Source organism: Myotis daubentonii, chromosome 2, assembly GCF_963259705.1.
Source record: "Myotis daubentonii chromosome 2, mMyoDau2.1, whole genome shotgun sequence".
Taxonomy (NCBI): Eukaryota; Metazoa; Chordata; class Mammalia; order Chiroptera; family Vespertilionidae; genus Myotis; species Myotis daubentonii.
The window spans coordinates 44,564,585-44,580,912 of NC_081841.1; the positions used below are offsets into that span (position 1 = coordinate 44,564,585).

General features: G+C 41.9%; 1 protein-coding gene across 1 annotated transcript in view; it reads right to left on the reverse strand.

The window, feature by feature from the left end:
* Positions 1 to 15,962, reverse strand: part of PRICKLE1 (prickle planar cell polarity protein 1) — a 103,014-nt gene extending 87,052 nt beyond the window's left edge. Inside the window, exon 1 of the mRNA XM_059682612.1 lies at positions 15,838 to 15,962. The gene's annotated coding sequence lies outside the window, so the exon portion shown is untranslated. The remainder of the gene's footprint in view (positions 1 to 15,837) is intronic.
* Positions 15,963 to 16,328: the final 366 nt, after the last annotated feature.

The window sequence follows — 16,328 nt, forward strand, 5'->3', positions numbered from 1 at the left end:
GTGCAACGATGGATGCACGATCATGGAGATTCTCTAACACTGCCGAGAAAAGCGATCCCATTCTGTACTATTCATTCTCTCTCAGCATCTGTATAGAGTTCTTCTATCTGTTGTTTTCAAACTGTGTCCTGAGAACCAGGACCCACACGTGGCTGAGGGTGGGGTGACAGCCGGGAGCTCTGAGTTGTCAGGTACACACAGGATACCCAGTTAAATTTGCATTCCAGATAGACAACTCATTTTTTTTAGGGACTTGTAATATTTGGAACACATTGTACTAAAAATATTATTTATCTAGAATTCAAGTTTAGCATCTCGTATTTTTTTTTTTATTTCAATACATCTGACGGCCCTATAACGAGCCCCTTTTCTGCCTCCCAACAAGAACAGTCCCACTTCCCATGCTGAGGTTGAGAAAAGAAGTTTGAAACCCACTTTGCTGGAAGAATTCGAGCAATGCTCTGAGCTCTACTGTCTGCGGGCTTCCCATTAATGAAGCAGAGTCATCTGGTGGTTGTGAAAATTAATCAAAGCTCGTAAAGCCCTTTGAAATTGGCATGTTCAGCCACATATGCTGCAAAATATTTATCACACACCAGACTGCCTGAAAGCGTACTGATTGCTCAATGAACAATTAGACGGCAGAAATTCCAAAATATGTTAAATCACAATTTTAATATCACCACACTGAAGAACCACATATTGAACCACAGGGGAACCTTCCAGCTTAGGTATTGATATTATAGCTTTGAAAAACAAACATACATGATTTGCTTTTAAAAGTACAGTATTTTAAAATTATATTGTTATGGCTTTTATTCCCCTAGCTGAATCATAGTTTTTAAAAAGGAGTTCAAGAGATAACAATCAGGAAATGAAGATATCGTTCTTCCCTATTGTCTGCTATTTCTGTTTGGTAAGGTTTTTTTGTGTTTTTTTTTTAAGATTAAAAAAAGTTTTCATGAAAACAAAACTGACACAATAAAACACATATGGAAGCCACTTGGTGACATTCACGCTTCTTTTTTTCCACCCATTAGCTTTCACAGAAAGCTCTTACAGTACTAAAGCAAATGTCATAAAAGTGTAACACTCATTCTATAATGTTGTCTAAACACTTGAGGCTAAAACTGAAACCTGGCAGTGAAACCGAAGAGTAAATAAATTTAGATTGTAGCACCATAACAGTGAAAAGACACACATGCAAATGCCCAGCAGGCTGGCCAGGTAGAGGCAACACTGAAGGAGAATAGAGAGTACTTATTCAGAAGTCTAAAGTCAACCACATGAAAAAGAATCACAGTTATACTTTCTGATGGAAACTGAAGTTTTATAAAGGTGGCAATAAGTCCATGACTTAAAATCTTAATTAATCTTAGAGCCAAATATAGTCTTGCTATCCACTGAGCATCATGCTTGTCTCATGTTTCCTGCCTTTGCCCACACTTTTCTATCTACCTAGACTGGGCCCTTCTCCGATGTAATGGTCTGGCCAACTCCTATTCAGTCGTTAATACCCAGCTCAACCATCTCCTCCTCCTGGCAGCCTTCCTCCGTAATCCGCACCATAATCTACCTTTATGACACTATTACATCTAGTACATTTCTCTGTTCCTGCCTCTACCACAATATTTTGCTTAAATGCCTTCCCTCCCTGCAAAACAGTGAGCTCTTTCAAGACAGGAACCCCTTTTATTTCAGGTTTGTATTCCCAGAGCCTACCATAGGGCCTGGCAAACCACAGGGGCTCCATGACGGTGTGTCCAAATGAAAATGATATCCCCAAACGGAAATAAAACCAGTTACGTGTAACATTAAATGGTTAAAGTCCACTTATTTGTAAGTGCAATTTCTCCTTACTTTTCAGGAAGAGGAAAAAGACGGCAGAGACTATGCAAAAGAGCTGCCATCACTTTGAAGTGAATAAATGGTCAGGAAAGGAGGCAAAAGATGAAAGGTTCTGTATATCCACGTAAGCAGCTACAACAATAGAAACCACCGCGAACCGTTCCTAGAACATCTCCGCAGAAGTGTGCCAGCTGGAACCAGGAGGGCTGGCCTCCAGACCAAGGGGCAGAGGCGGCGTCACTTCCCTTCCAGTCGCTGAGAAGGCCCACAAAGGTGTCATTAAGGGAAGGAATGTCTTCCTGCAGTACTTTCACACACTCATTACCATCTGATAGCGTTTGATCTTTGAGTCATGGCTAAAGTGACCCAGATTCAAACTGGTGATTATTAATGTCACATTTATACAGTCCTTCCTATTGGAACAGCAGCACTTCACTCACTTCGGAACCTGCAGGGGGATGCGCCATGGCTCACTGCCGTGTTCATGGGAACCACTCACAAACTCCATCTTCTGAGATATAATACAGATGCTATAATACTTCAAGGTGGGCTGCTTGTGACTTCAGGCTGAGCCTAATTAAAATGCGAATAAGATCCAAGGTCCTGAGAATTTGCTAAGAAGTTAGTGGTTTAATTAATCACAGTGCTGTAGAAATGGAACACCCAGGCCAGTAGGTATGGTGACATATGCCAACATGTAGTATTTAAGATTAATAGAGAAAGAGTTTCACCATTTATTGCATAGTTACACCAACTTTAATTTGGAGAGTGGGGGAGATAAGAATATTATTATGGTTTAAAAAATATTAGGAATGTAGCTAAAATGGATATTGAGTTATTTTTCTTTTGCAGGAAACTCTCTCTAAAGCTCCCAAAATTAATTCCAAGTTGGTCAATGTACACACACATTCTTATACAAAGTTATAGTCACTACTGATCACATGAATAAGTGAACATGCCACTCTGAGTTCCACTTTTAAAAATTTCCACATTTCCTATGTGTAAACACGGAACTCACATTTGTAAGTTTTAGTCTGAACATAAGATGCCATTGTTGTAAATATATCAGGTTAATAATTTGCTCTTAATATTACTGTATTTTTTAGCTCCTCATATTAAACACTAATGCACCTATTAAGACAGACTTTTGGTAAGGGAAAGTGTATATTCTCTTAACTCTTTAAAACAAAGCTATTGTTGAATTTTGAATTATCCACACTGAATCATGAATAAAGAGATCATTTTTAAAAGTTGCATCTGGGTAATAGGAATAATTTTGAGTAGATCATTAAATAATTCTAGTCAGACACTTAGATAGCAATAATTAATAAAAAGGAATATCAGCTCTAATGTATTATATACCCCCCTGAAGTTATAGTCTTCAAATCCAGTACAGTATTTTAGAATTAAGACATTCTGAGCCAAAAAATTCACCAACTCCTTCACTTTATAACTGAGGAAACTGTGTCCAAGAGCAGGTAAGAAGTCCAGAAAATTCAGTGATTTATCCAAGATCACATGCAAGTTAGTTAGTAGGAGAGGTATCTGAAAGCATTTAATTTAGAACACACATACACAGTAATATTCACAAAACAATAAAACATCTTTATACAATTTTATATCAGTTACTAATGCTTGCTTATTTCTTAAAAATATGGTTTTTATTGATTTTAGAGGAGAGAGAAAGGGAGAGAGAGAGAAAGAGAGAAACATTGATTGGCTGCCTCCTGCACCCCCTTACTGGGGATCCAGCCCACAACCCAGGAATGTGCCTGACTGGGAATCAAACCAGCAACCTTTTGGTACCTTAGACAATGCTCAACCAACTGAGCCACACCTCTTTCTTTCTTTTTCTTTCTAAAAACTGAACGGCAAATGTTAACTTATTTAGAAACTGCCAAACTAAAGCTCCTTAGGAAGCTGTGACTTGAACTGACAGGCAATTTCTTCATCAGTAAATCAGAGATAACCTTGATTAGACCTCCACACAAAATGCAGTGGAGGCAAATGAAAGGCATCTGAAAGTGCTCTGTGTCCTTCACACAGTCTTATTTTTAGTAAAGAACCCTGAGTTAAAACATGATAATTTCTGGACAATAAGTTGGCTTAGCTCTTTAACAGGAAAGCTGACTCACTGCCAATTTAACTCTGGAAACTGAGACACTAAAATAATAATTTCAAGCAACTAGGTTTCCTAACAAGCTGGCTGAAATCACTTAGAGGATTAGCTCTTCACCTCTGAAATTTAAGTCAGAATTTAAAAAAAAAAATTATTGATTGATTTGAAAGAGAGAGGAAGGGAAAGACAGAAATATCAATTTGTTATTTCCCTTATTTATGCATTCATTGATTGATTTGTGTATGTGCCCTGACTGGGGATCAAACCCACAACCTTGGTGTATTGAGACGATGCTATAACTGACTGAGCTACCCAGCCAGGGACTTTAAGTTGGGATTTCTTGAGTGAAAGTATCAACTCTGTTTCAACATACAGAGCAACATCACAAGACTGTCTGATGATATTGCCTCTATTTTTTTTTTGAAGTTTGCCAAGTAGTGTGGATGCATTAGAGAAAGGACAGTCACATAGCTTTCTTATTGCAAATATTCAATCTTACTTCTATTAATACGGCATCAGTTTGCTATATGATTGCATTTCATTGATCCCTTTGTGGTGGAAAGAAGGGAGAGAGGTATTTATTTGATCAGTCTCTTTCCTTATATTCTAGCATGTTTCTCTGGCTTTATGCAGCTCAGATACTTTAGCTGCAAAATATATATAAATGTGTGTGTATATATATATACACATACACACACACATATATATATACACACATGTATATATATTCCCCTTCTCCTCAAAACAACAACAAAAATCTCTATTCTGAAAATTTTTGCTTAGATTAAAACATAATACTGGTTTCTGTTTTTATACTGTTACATGTCTTTATTTTCCATTATAACATTAAAATGGTCCACAGATGCTTACTCTTTAAAATGAGAGTGGCCATTTGCTAACTTTATAGTTCTGTCATAAGAATGAGAATATAAGCTTAAATCGCTCTGACCTGCTTAGTACTACATATTATTAGATTGGAGAGGGAGTGCTCCAATTAGAAGCATGGCTAGCTAACTTCCTATATATCTACTAGAGGCCCGGTGTACGAAATGCGTGCACGGGTAGGGTCCCTACGCCTGGCCTCCCTTCCCTGGCTGCCAGCTGCCGGCTGGGGCCTTCCTTTGTTCCGCACCACCCCCTGGTGGTCAGTGCATGTCATAGTGTGCGATCGAACTCCCAGTTGAACTCCTGAGGGGACACTGCATATTAGCCTTTTATATATATAGAAGATAGCAATTGATTCTGCAGATATATATTAAGGCACCTACAATGTGTCAGGCATATTTCAAGAATGGGGATAAAGCAATAGACAAGATGGAATAAAGACTTTTTCCTGGAATAGACAACTATATAAGTAAATACCTGTCAGATAATAAGTGCTTTGGAGAAGCCGGTTAAAGGGTTTCAGGAGAGCTGGGATGGTGTCTGAGGAAAGGCAAGGGTGCTATTTTATATAGGGAGATCAGGAAGGCCTGTCTAACATCAGGTGACTTTTGAGCAGAGAACCAAAAGGATGGAGTGCGCCAAGAGCCCACCTGGAAAGGCCTACAGGTGTCCTTTTGTATTAGCTTGAAGTCTAGCACAGACAGGGAGATTCGCTGTAAATTTCAGGGAAGTGAAATGTAGAAATAATAAAGCTTCATACAATACCTGAACCAACTCTCAGTTTATCTTCAATGACCCTTAAACCCTGTACATACAACTTAATCTTTTTTCCTAACTGAAGTTCCTCACAGTATCTCTCCACATAATCAGAAGAGAGAGCTTTCCAGTTACATTGTGCAAACAACCTAGATAATTCAGGTAGACATTTCCACTCTGAGGCCCTGATTATTTGATTTGGCAATGGGCATACGGGATGAAAAAAGTGCCAAAGCTAGCTGACTTTGCTTCTGGCCATGCCTACACAGTGAAGAAGCTCAAAGGAAACTGGGCAGTTACCCAGGTTTTGGAATGGTGGGTTTTTAAAGTTCTGAAAACAAAACACCCTCCCCTCTAAGAATGGCATATGCAACAACAAAATCAAATGAACTACATAAAGTATCAAATTTCTCCTTTCTTTTGTACTATGTAGGACACAACCAGAAGCAGTACTGACTGGTTAAGTTCTTTTTATTTTGTCTATTTGTACTCTATAGCAGGGGTGGGGAACGTCCGGCCTGCGGGCCAGTAAGGCCCATGGAGTCATTTGGTCTGGCCCTGCCAAGGCATTAGGGGTGTTAATGAAATGTCTGACCAAATATAGCAGGCTAATTTTTAAGTTGATAATTTTGCATGGCCCTCCAATGCTGTCATAAATATCCAAATGGCCCTGGCAGAAAAAAGGTTCCCTACCTTTGCTCTACACTACAGTAATAGTGTAAATAATGGATAATGATAGGAAATAACCCAAAATTTCAAAGACTGAAGAAGAAAAAGAAAAGACACACTATGAACAACAAACCTTTTTAATCAATTTCCACAAAACTATGCAACAGAATTCTCCAATGCTTAATAATAAAACTTTCAGATACATCATAGTTATTATTAGAAAAACTGAGTGTGCTTATCATATTTTATTGAGACTCTGAATTATCTTATCTAGAACAAAAATATATCTACATTGTGGAAGTGAACTTCTAGGAGGTATGGATATGAACAGTTTTAAAGCATTTTATATGGTATGAAAGATATATCGAATTATGACTAAAGAAGGATCAAAATAGGTGCTGGCTATAAAAAATAATTTATAATTAGCTAGTTTAAGATTGCCTCACTAATCCAAAAAAATGGAAATTGGTATTTATGTTGTTGAAAAGGACAAAGGGCTTAATCACACACACACACACACACACACACACTATAAAGAAACATTCATTAATACAGTGTTGGGCAAAAGTAGGCTTATAGTTGTGAGTATGCAAAAGTTTATTCTTGTATTATTATTTATTAATTGTTGTATTATGTTCCATTCGAACAACTATAAACCTACTTTTGCCGCACCCTGTAAAGAGCTATTTAATTTTTTTGTCTTTTTAATTTAGAATAGTTAAAAATAAGACATAAAATTGTAATAAAGTTGTAATTTGTCAGATAAGCTTTGAAACCTTTGTGGTGATATGGTTGGGACTTTTTTTTCATAAAGTATTTTTTATTTTTTTAGAGAGAAAAAGATAATGGAAGAGGGAAAAATCAACATCAATTGGCTGCCTCCTGCTGGGGATCCAGCCCAGGACTTGGGCATGGATACTGTGCCCTGACTGGGAATCCAACTGGTGACGTCTTGGGGCATGGGTTGATGTTCAACCACTGAGCCACACTGTCTGGGAGGGACTATTTTTTAAATGGACACACTCTAAGATGACAACAGAAAACTGGACATTCATTCATTCAACAAATGCAGGAGCCCAATAGGTAAGGAAATAAGGGTAAATAATGTTTTTAATAGAATATACTAATTTTCAATAGTATGCTAATTATATTTTCAAGTAATATGCTTGATATCTTTTTTTTTTTTTTTTTTTGGTGGGGGGGAGTCACCCTCTAACTATCAGCTATCTTTTCAGGTGAAGTACCTTCAAATTTAAAGCAATTGTTAATCTGAAACAAACAAACAAACAAACAAAACAATCAAAACACTATAGAGTATCCCCAAAATCTGGAAACATAAGAAAAATAATGTATTTATAATGTTGTTTTCCAGATGAACAATTATACCCATTGTTTTACATTTAGAGGCACTTCACCTGAAAGGTATCTGGAGGTTGACCAAAAAAAACCCCCCGTATTGAGCATATTATTTAAAAACAGAACTAACTTAACATTTTCAAAAACTTTCCTGACTTTTGGGACTCTCTGTAGATGTTAAGTGTCTGCTAAAGCCAGGCATTGTGTAAGGCGGTGGGTACCCAAAGGTGAACAAGCATGGCTCTTCCCGCACATGAATTACCATCGACTCACAGGAGCAGAACAAAGAGCTTCCTGGAGCTGGGTTACTAGTGAAATGATATCTATAAGATTTTGACAGCAGCATTTGGAATGAACATAGCTGTTAGGAATGAGTGAATGAATAAATGAATGAATGAATGAACAAAAGAGAAAGAAAGGTCAGAAGGGGAAAGAAGGAAGGAAGGAAGGAAGGAAGGAAGGAAGGAAGGGAGGAAGGGAGGGAGGGAGGGAGGGAGGGAGGGAGGGAGGGAGGGAGGGAGGAAGGAAGGGGGAGTGTTCAGCCTATAGGATTAGAAATACAACATTTTAGGACTGGAACACACTCTTAGGGATGATCTACTTCAGTAGCTCCTTAGTGCATCAAATGACCTGAGGAGCTCTTTCAAGTTAAATGGACAAGACTCCACCCCAAACCTACTGCCCTAAACATCTTTGTGTATTTGCATTCTGAAACAGCTCTATAGGTGTTTACAATTCAAACCTTTGGTTAAAATGCACTGATCTAGCCTAATTCCCTCACTTTTTACATGAGGAAACTGAGGCCCAGAGAAGCTGCGAGGCTGACCGGAAATCACACAGCTATTGCACTACAGTCCAAGTTTTCTGGTTTTCAGAAAAAGACTATAGAGAAACGGTCTTTTTTTTTTGTATTTTTATACCACCTCACTACTGTCTATTCTTGAATGTCTGCTCAAAGAAGAAGCAGGGTAAATGGACAGTACTTGGCCAAAAGTTACTGTACCGACGTTAAAAAGCCAGTGTCTACAGGCAACGCAAGCATATACATACAAAAAAAAAAAAAAAAAAGGCCCGTCATACACCATGGCAACCGGGTTGCTTCCTGCCAAACCAGCCAAATCAAACTAGTTTAAAACACTCCCGCACAAATATCGTTATTCCTATCAATGTCTCATTTCAGCACTGCAACGAATAATAATTTTGGTTTCTGTGGGTAAGGAAGGGGAAAGAAGAGTGTGATTTTTTTTTCTATTTTAAATTCAGAAGGTTAAAAAAAATCCATTTCCAATACTTCAATATGCGGAACGCCTGGTCTGCCTTTAACATGTTTGGCAGTATTTGAGGACATGTTTTTGGCCATTAGCCTGCCAAGCTGTTTAAACTTATAGAAGGCCCACAAAGGGAACATATATGATTAAGTTAGTTAAACACAAACATCTTCTCTGTATATTTTATTTCCTCTCTCCACATTCACAAGAACATAAAAGGCTGAAGCATTACAGAACTGGGTTGGGTGGGGGGGCAAGTTATTTATCACTTCGGCTCCTTTCTCGAGGCTTGTGTAAATAAGAACTAAGGCCACTCAATGAAATTATTCATATGATCCTTGCAATGAACAAAGCTAAGCATCAGAAAGCAGTTCAAAATTCCTCTGGAGCATATGTATTTCCTTACAAGAAACATCTGTGATTCTCTAATGCACTTCAGACCTAACTTTATCTCTTGCTAAAAATTATGTAATATGCATATACTTCAAGCACTGAGCATACTTATTAATTACATAGTCACAGAAGAATTTAAAATGCTGTCTCTTTTGACACACACAACAAGTATTTCAACACGAGAGCACTAAGCAGTCTTCTTACATAAAATCCAACCATGCCCTACATTGTTTGGAAGACATGTTTTAAAGCAAAGCGAATGCCACTCTATCTAGCCCTTTCTCAGATCCTAACTAAGGAACTTAGATTATTCAGGTATGTAAGTAACAGTCGGAAATATCAGTTACAGTTAACGAGGTATGAGTTTCTTCAGGAGATTACCATATTATTTGCTTATCAGTGAGATAAGCAAAAAATAAAAGTATACATGCCTTTGGTGAAATTATAACATGGTTTTAAGTCAGTTTACTATTATTAGTAAGAAAGAATGGTGTGTGTGTGTGTGTGTGTGCGTGTGTGTGTATGTGAGTGCATATGTGTGTATCCAGAAGACAGCATTTTAATGAGGGCAGAAGAGCTGGCCAATATAGAAATTCAACCATAGTTACTGTGGGTTTTGTCACTATAGCAATGGGCCTGTGTGGGGCGGGTGTCTGGCAGGCTGGGGTGCTCAGCTGGTAAAGCAACATAAACCTCATTTTCCCTTGAGTTGAGCAAATTTCCTCTAAGAAGGTCTACTTAATTGAAAGACAGTTTCCAAGGAGAAGGGACAGGTCTCAGCAGTGGCTGGTGGGCACTGCTTCACAGTACACTGCTATACTAAGGCCAGCCTCACACCTTCTCCTAGATTTGATCAAAGGCCTCCACTATGGTTCATTAGTGGTCGTTCTTTGGATCTAGGCAGTAACCTAACCTCCAGGATCTCAATGATCCCTGCAGCCCCGGTTAATTTCAGCTGTCTCTACAGGGGCTACATGAAACATGGCATTTACAAATTTGGATTATACAGCACTATTTATTACACGATGGAGGAGTTCCAAAAATGCCAGAAGAGATCTTGGCATTTATGCAAGTCAACTACTGTTCAACCCAAAGAAGCACTATATTCTATTGGATGTTTTTGCCAGGATTGAAAGAGCCAATGTGAAAACATCTTAATTAGTACCATCTTAGCACCTTGCTATTGGATAGCCTCTAGCTCGAGGTGTTATGTTTCAAATGGGCCAACAAACCAGCCTGGAAACAGAACCCCCTCCAGTCCCATAACCAGTCCCTTCACTCCAAGTCCTGAGAGTGTATATTTTCTTATTTGCAGATTTAATAAGTCAAGTATATCTGGTAGCTATTAAAAGACTTAAACCACTACTGTTTTAAAAGGTTTCAGTGTTCAGAGATTTGAAGCCCACAGAGGGGGCAAATCCAGAGGGTTTGGTTCCCCCCATCTCCCATTTTAAGAATATTCTTATTGTCCTTGTTCTTGCCTTTTGATGCGTTTTTAACACATGTTCATGGGCTCACAAAAAAAAGAAAAACAGAGGAATTTGAAGGAAAGATAGTGTACCAAACAATTTCCAGTGATCTAAAAAGATAATGATAATGACAGATTCCTAAAAAAGGTGGAAAAGCTTGAAAATATTAGCTACTTATCATATGCTATCAGATAGCCTTTTCTCCTTTGGGGAAATCCAAACCGCTGTACAATGTCTCTTTCAAGTTTCCTTGAACAGTTCAGTTCTGCCTGCTCAAAGCAAAGGGCCTTCCTAGAAACCCAGGGCCAATGTTGTATCACATTAAGTGGTGTCTACTTTATATCAGACTCTTTTTTTTTTTGTTAAAGGTAACACAAATGGGTGTGTGTGCGAAGGTAGTTCTAAAAAACTTCACAGGAAACCAAATAGCCTTTATTTAAATTAAAAGCAATCACACAGCCTGATTCTTGGAACATACTTCGAAATGCTTTTTGGCATGCAGCTGCTACATACCGCCAATATTGTGTGTAATTGGAAACATTTCAAACAGAATTGTTACCGAAGTCAAAGACCATAATTGCGAGCTGTGGGATCTGAGCCTCAGATAAAAGAAGGGCAGCTGAGTGAGAGCACAGTGCGCGGAGGAGTCTCCTTACAGGTCTGCATCTGACTGCAATATTTTCACCGCGTTATTGACAAACCTTTCTTTCCAGAGAAGCAAAGACAAAAGAAGGAGACAGAGAGGAGCATGCACAAAGCAAAGGCTGGTGGGGGCTGTAAATCAGGACCCGGGACAAACTCTTAGAAAGGAGACCATGACTTCAGCACCAGAGCAACTGAAATAACACAACTCATTTTTTTTCTCTCTCCTGAAGTGTAATCCACTAGAAATGAAAGGCATCTCTCCCAAGAGTTTACCCCCAATCTACCAGTGGGGAAAAATGGAACTTCAGTTTAATTGGTCAGTTGTTTTTTAGGGTCACTTAGGACCAAACTCAGGGACGAGGGGGATGGGGAGAGAGTTAAGTAACGGTAAAAATGACAGCTGCTTGCTAGTTTACAGCTCTAGGTTTTAAAATGTTGACATTTGCTTCTGCCTTGCTGACGTTTTTATTTTTGTTTTAAAATCTCTCTTTCTAGGGAAATGAACCCGAAAGGTTCTAATCAGTCCAGGCTGGGCAATCATTCTTGTTCCTAGAGAGAGGTCCCTTCAAAAGTGACCGAAAGGCACTTAGAGTTTAGTTTAAACATGTGCACAACACAGAGACGCGGGAAGGATTATTACATTCTCGTGGAGAGGTTTGATCCCCCCCTAGTAACTGGAAAGAGTCGGGGCCAGTAGACCACTGGCTCGGGAACGGTTCTTGGAAAAATCGTGTCATTCTGGCACGCAGGAAAGGGGTCTGATTATTCTGTCGTGTCTCCGCGCCAGAAGTGTCATGACATCAGCGGGCTCCAACTTGTAAGGCATGTCTCTTCCCACCACCTCTCCTTCGGCAGAGAGGGGAAGGGGGGAAGCGAGGCGTAGGTGGGTCACCATGCAGCCAGGCCAGGCCTTTCCCACTGCTCCACGCTCCACCATGATGCTGCTTCACCAACACACATGCGGCTAATGTCCTTTCCTCCAGGATGGCGCGGCCATGAATAAGGTGTGAGTACTCGTTACTGGGGAGCTGAGGCGCTGCACTCGATGTGTGTCCAGCGGTGGAGAAGTCCAGAAGCGGGAGGGCTGCAATTCCCCTGATGCCACCTCCGTCCCTGGCACTCTGTCAGAGCGCGGGCTCCGCGTGTTGCCTGAGGTTTCCAGGAACTGCACCAAGGCACCACTTGGCACCAGGATTATTCTAGTTTCCTTTCCCAACTCGTTTGCTCACACCAACCTTCTAAAGATATTAGTGGGAAATAGGGCACTGTTTTATCCTGTGACCACAAGAAAAAGAAGTAATGGTTCCTTAAACCACCAACTAACCAACTAATCAACCAACCAAGAAACATAGCTCATTCACTTTCCTAACTCCTCTCTGTTGTGGAATAACTGCACCTGGATTTAAGCACATTGAATATTCTCACACAACTCAGAATTCCAGAATTGGTATTATTTTATACAAAATGAAGGGGAAACCAGAGGGAGCTATTTTTCTAAGAGGAAGGGCCCTCTCCTGATCAAGTGACATCTTGAACATTTCTATCCTCAATGAAAATCACTTAGATTTTTAAAATTACTTTTCTTTTGTAAAAGGAAAAAATTCTTCTTTATAAATGGCTTTAAGGAGGAAATTAAGTACAGTAACTAGAATACCAATGATAATCATTCCTGAAAATAATTTCCCTTAATGTTGGACAACCCAAACTATAGGTATAGGGCACAAAAAGAGCTACTTAATTACTGGGGAAAAAATATTTTTTAGTTCTTGTTTCATTTCATGAGTATTATGAAGAGTCACTCATAATACTCAACTCTGTGTTTTGTTATTATTGTCATTATGAAAGATTTTAGAGAAGTTATCTTAAAATGTCACTTTTTAAAACTTAGATTTAAGCTCACTTTTTAAAATCCTTAATTTAAAAAAACTTCAAATTTTAACCTTTTATCTTTTCAGAGTTATCAAAAGGAGAGGACATTATGAATAACCAGACTTTTACCCACATCTGACTCTTAATAGTTTAGCTATTAACCCTAAAAGGATTTTTTTCTCCCCAGCTGATATTAGATTTTACTTGGGTACTCATTACAGCCTCCTTTATTATAAAAACAAATGGTGGTTCCATGGATCTTGATTATAAAAACATGATAAACTTTTAAAGTTTCATTGGTTTTGCTGGCAGAACTGATTAAAGCTGACACTTTAGTAAAATATATCACTTTTCTTTTAAAAACCTATGAACCAATAGGTTCACAGAGTGATAAATTACCCATTGGTACCAAATTAAGGAAGGAAAACCACTGGCTCACATCAATATGGCTACCTCTATGTACCATCCAATTCCCCCCCCCCCCACCTCCCTTCTTCCCTCCCTCCCACCCTCCCTCCCTCCCGCTCTGTCTCCCTGGGCTTATTCACAAGAATGAGTCACTACTGTTAGCCATGATGTATTAAAGCAGAGATTTTTCAAGTTCATCATCAAGTATGCTAACTCTTAACTGTGGGAAATGTGCATTTATTTCTAGCACCTTTTAGTTTTAATATGTAGAGCACATGCATTGTTAACCTTTAAATCCTTTGTATAAACATTTCTGGAAGAGCTTGTAAAATATCTCCTTCTGTGTTTCCTGACTCACCAGTTGATGGCATTTAAAAACCCTCTGGTACCAGCAGGTGCTGTATTTTGCTTTCTTCAGCTCCAGCTGGGCTACAATGACAGATTTCTGTCCCAGGCCCAGCCAGCCACCTAAGCTAGGACCACATTGGAGGCAAACTGAACTGGGCCCCACCAGACAGCAAGATAAATGGCTGCTGTTTAAGTTTAAAATCCCCTGGTGGGAGTAAATATTGTTCCAGAGAAAAAGGCTTGACAAATATTGCATCATCCTTCCAGAGCTGTCTTGATTAAAGCAGAATCTTTGGATTAAGTTGGTGCTTAATTCAAAATGTATCTATCTTGCTGTCATGGGGATTTTTTTTTTCTTTCCTAGAGTCTGAAAACAGACATATTGTTGGGGATGGTCAACAAGGCTGCCGCCTCCCAAGGGGCTAGAGTCCACTCTGGATAATAGAAGGCGGCTGAACACGGACACTTCCCTGAGGATAATGGAGGCAGCAAAGGCTTAGTGGGAAAAGGCCAGTTGTCACCTAAGTGACAGGCAACAGCTGAGCTCACACATCTGGAGCCGGATCAGGGCAAACAGGCAGCAAACCCACACCCGGCTACACCTTGGGCCTGGCTGCAGGGACAGACGGAAGTTCCTTTCACTCCCAAAGTGCATTACAACATATCTGATGCTGAAGCCCATCAATTATATAACATCAGCTGCAGACACAGCCTTCCGAGGTACTGATTAAAATGAGTAGGCAGACCAAACTGTCCGGCGTGCACAGAGACAATCTCATTAAGTATAATTTGTCCTTCATAAAGTTCATCCTAAAAGCCCCACGTATATATACACACACAGGCTTTTTACGGCACCGACGCATCTGAACTCCTCCGGAGAGGCAAGGTGTTCTCTTGATGCAGGTTCCCATGGCGTGTTGTTCCCCTCGTCCGTCCATGGCTGCAGTTCGGCCTGCCATCCGCTTTCTCACATCAGCAAGCGAACGTGTTTGGCTGGTGGTTCTGCATCCTCCCTGGGCAAACTGGAACTCAGCGCGGCGCCAGCCGACCTCCCGCCATCCCCACCTCGCTCTTCAGCCTCCTGCAGACAATCTGTGGACAATTTTCCCCGAGTCCCAAAATAACACGGCGCTGCCGTTCGTTTTTCTTAGAGGGCAATGAAAATTTAACAGCTTTCTGCTGCATCCTGAGTCCCGGTCCTGCTAATCATTAACATGCCCAGTTGCTTTAACTTTTTCTGCCTGAAGGAAGGAAGGGAGACGCTCCCATTCTTCCCCACATACGTGCTGCATCCACAAAACCTCCTCGCGGGGCGGGGAGGTGGAGCGGGCAGCTGAGGCACCCCTGCCAAAAAGCAGCCGGCCCTCCCCCCGGAGCCTCGGGAGAGAATGGGCACCCTCCCTCCCGACGCCGGTAGGTGACAGGCGATCCTAAGCGGCGGACACAAGCCAACGCACCCTCGCCTCCCTGCGCCAGCATCGCCCCAACTCTGGGGCCACTGCACGGGCTTCCCGGCCGGAGAGAATCCAGGGGCGAGTGGGTTGTGATGCAGCCAACAGGAGCCATGCGGGCAGCCTCGCTGCAGCCCTCTCGGTGCTGCAGCCCCAAGTCTGCGTGCACAGGCGACGCAGCCCACAAACCGACTGTGACCTTCTCCCCGATCTCCTGCCGCTCCGACCCAGTCCAGGTGTCACAGACCCCGCGGTGACACTGAGGGTGCCCGGCCTTCCCCCCGCAGGGCTCGCTCCCCAAGCCGCGCCCGCAGCCCCTCTGCAGAGCCCGCCGGAGCCGGGCTGCTACTCACCCCGCGCGGAGGACGGAGAACGAACTCGGCTGGACGGTCCTCGGCGCCGCGCCGGGTCTGCGGGGTTGCGGTCCGTGGCGTCAGGGGTGGGCGAGGGCAGGCGGCGTGCGGACCATCCAGAGCCCCGACAGTCGCCGTGCCGGCCGCGTCGCCCCTCGGGGAAGTCGGCGCAGGCGGCGCGAGCAGGCACGTCCGGGGCGCGCTGTCGGGCGGCGGCGGCCGCTGGAGGGACGCGGCGCTGGCTGCCGGCTGCTGCGAGTGCTCCCGGCTCAGCCCCGCGCCGCGCGCCGCCGCGCACCCCGCCCTCGGCCGCCCGGCCCGGCGCGAGCGAAAACGCGGAGCGCGGACGCCGCCCGGGATCCAGGCCGCTCGGCGCTCCCACGCGCAGCCGGTTCGGCCCGAGTGGCGAGGTGGTCTCCCGGCTGTCCGAGGCGAGGCAGGCGGCGAGCTGGGCAGCACTGGCTCTGCGCGCAGCGGCTGGACTGAGCAGG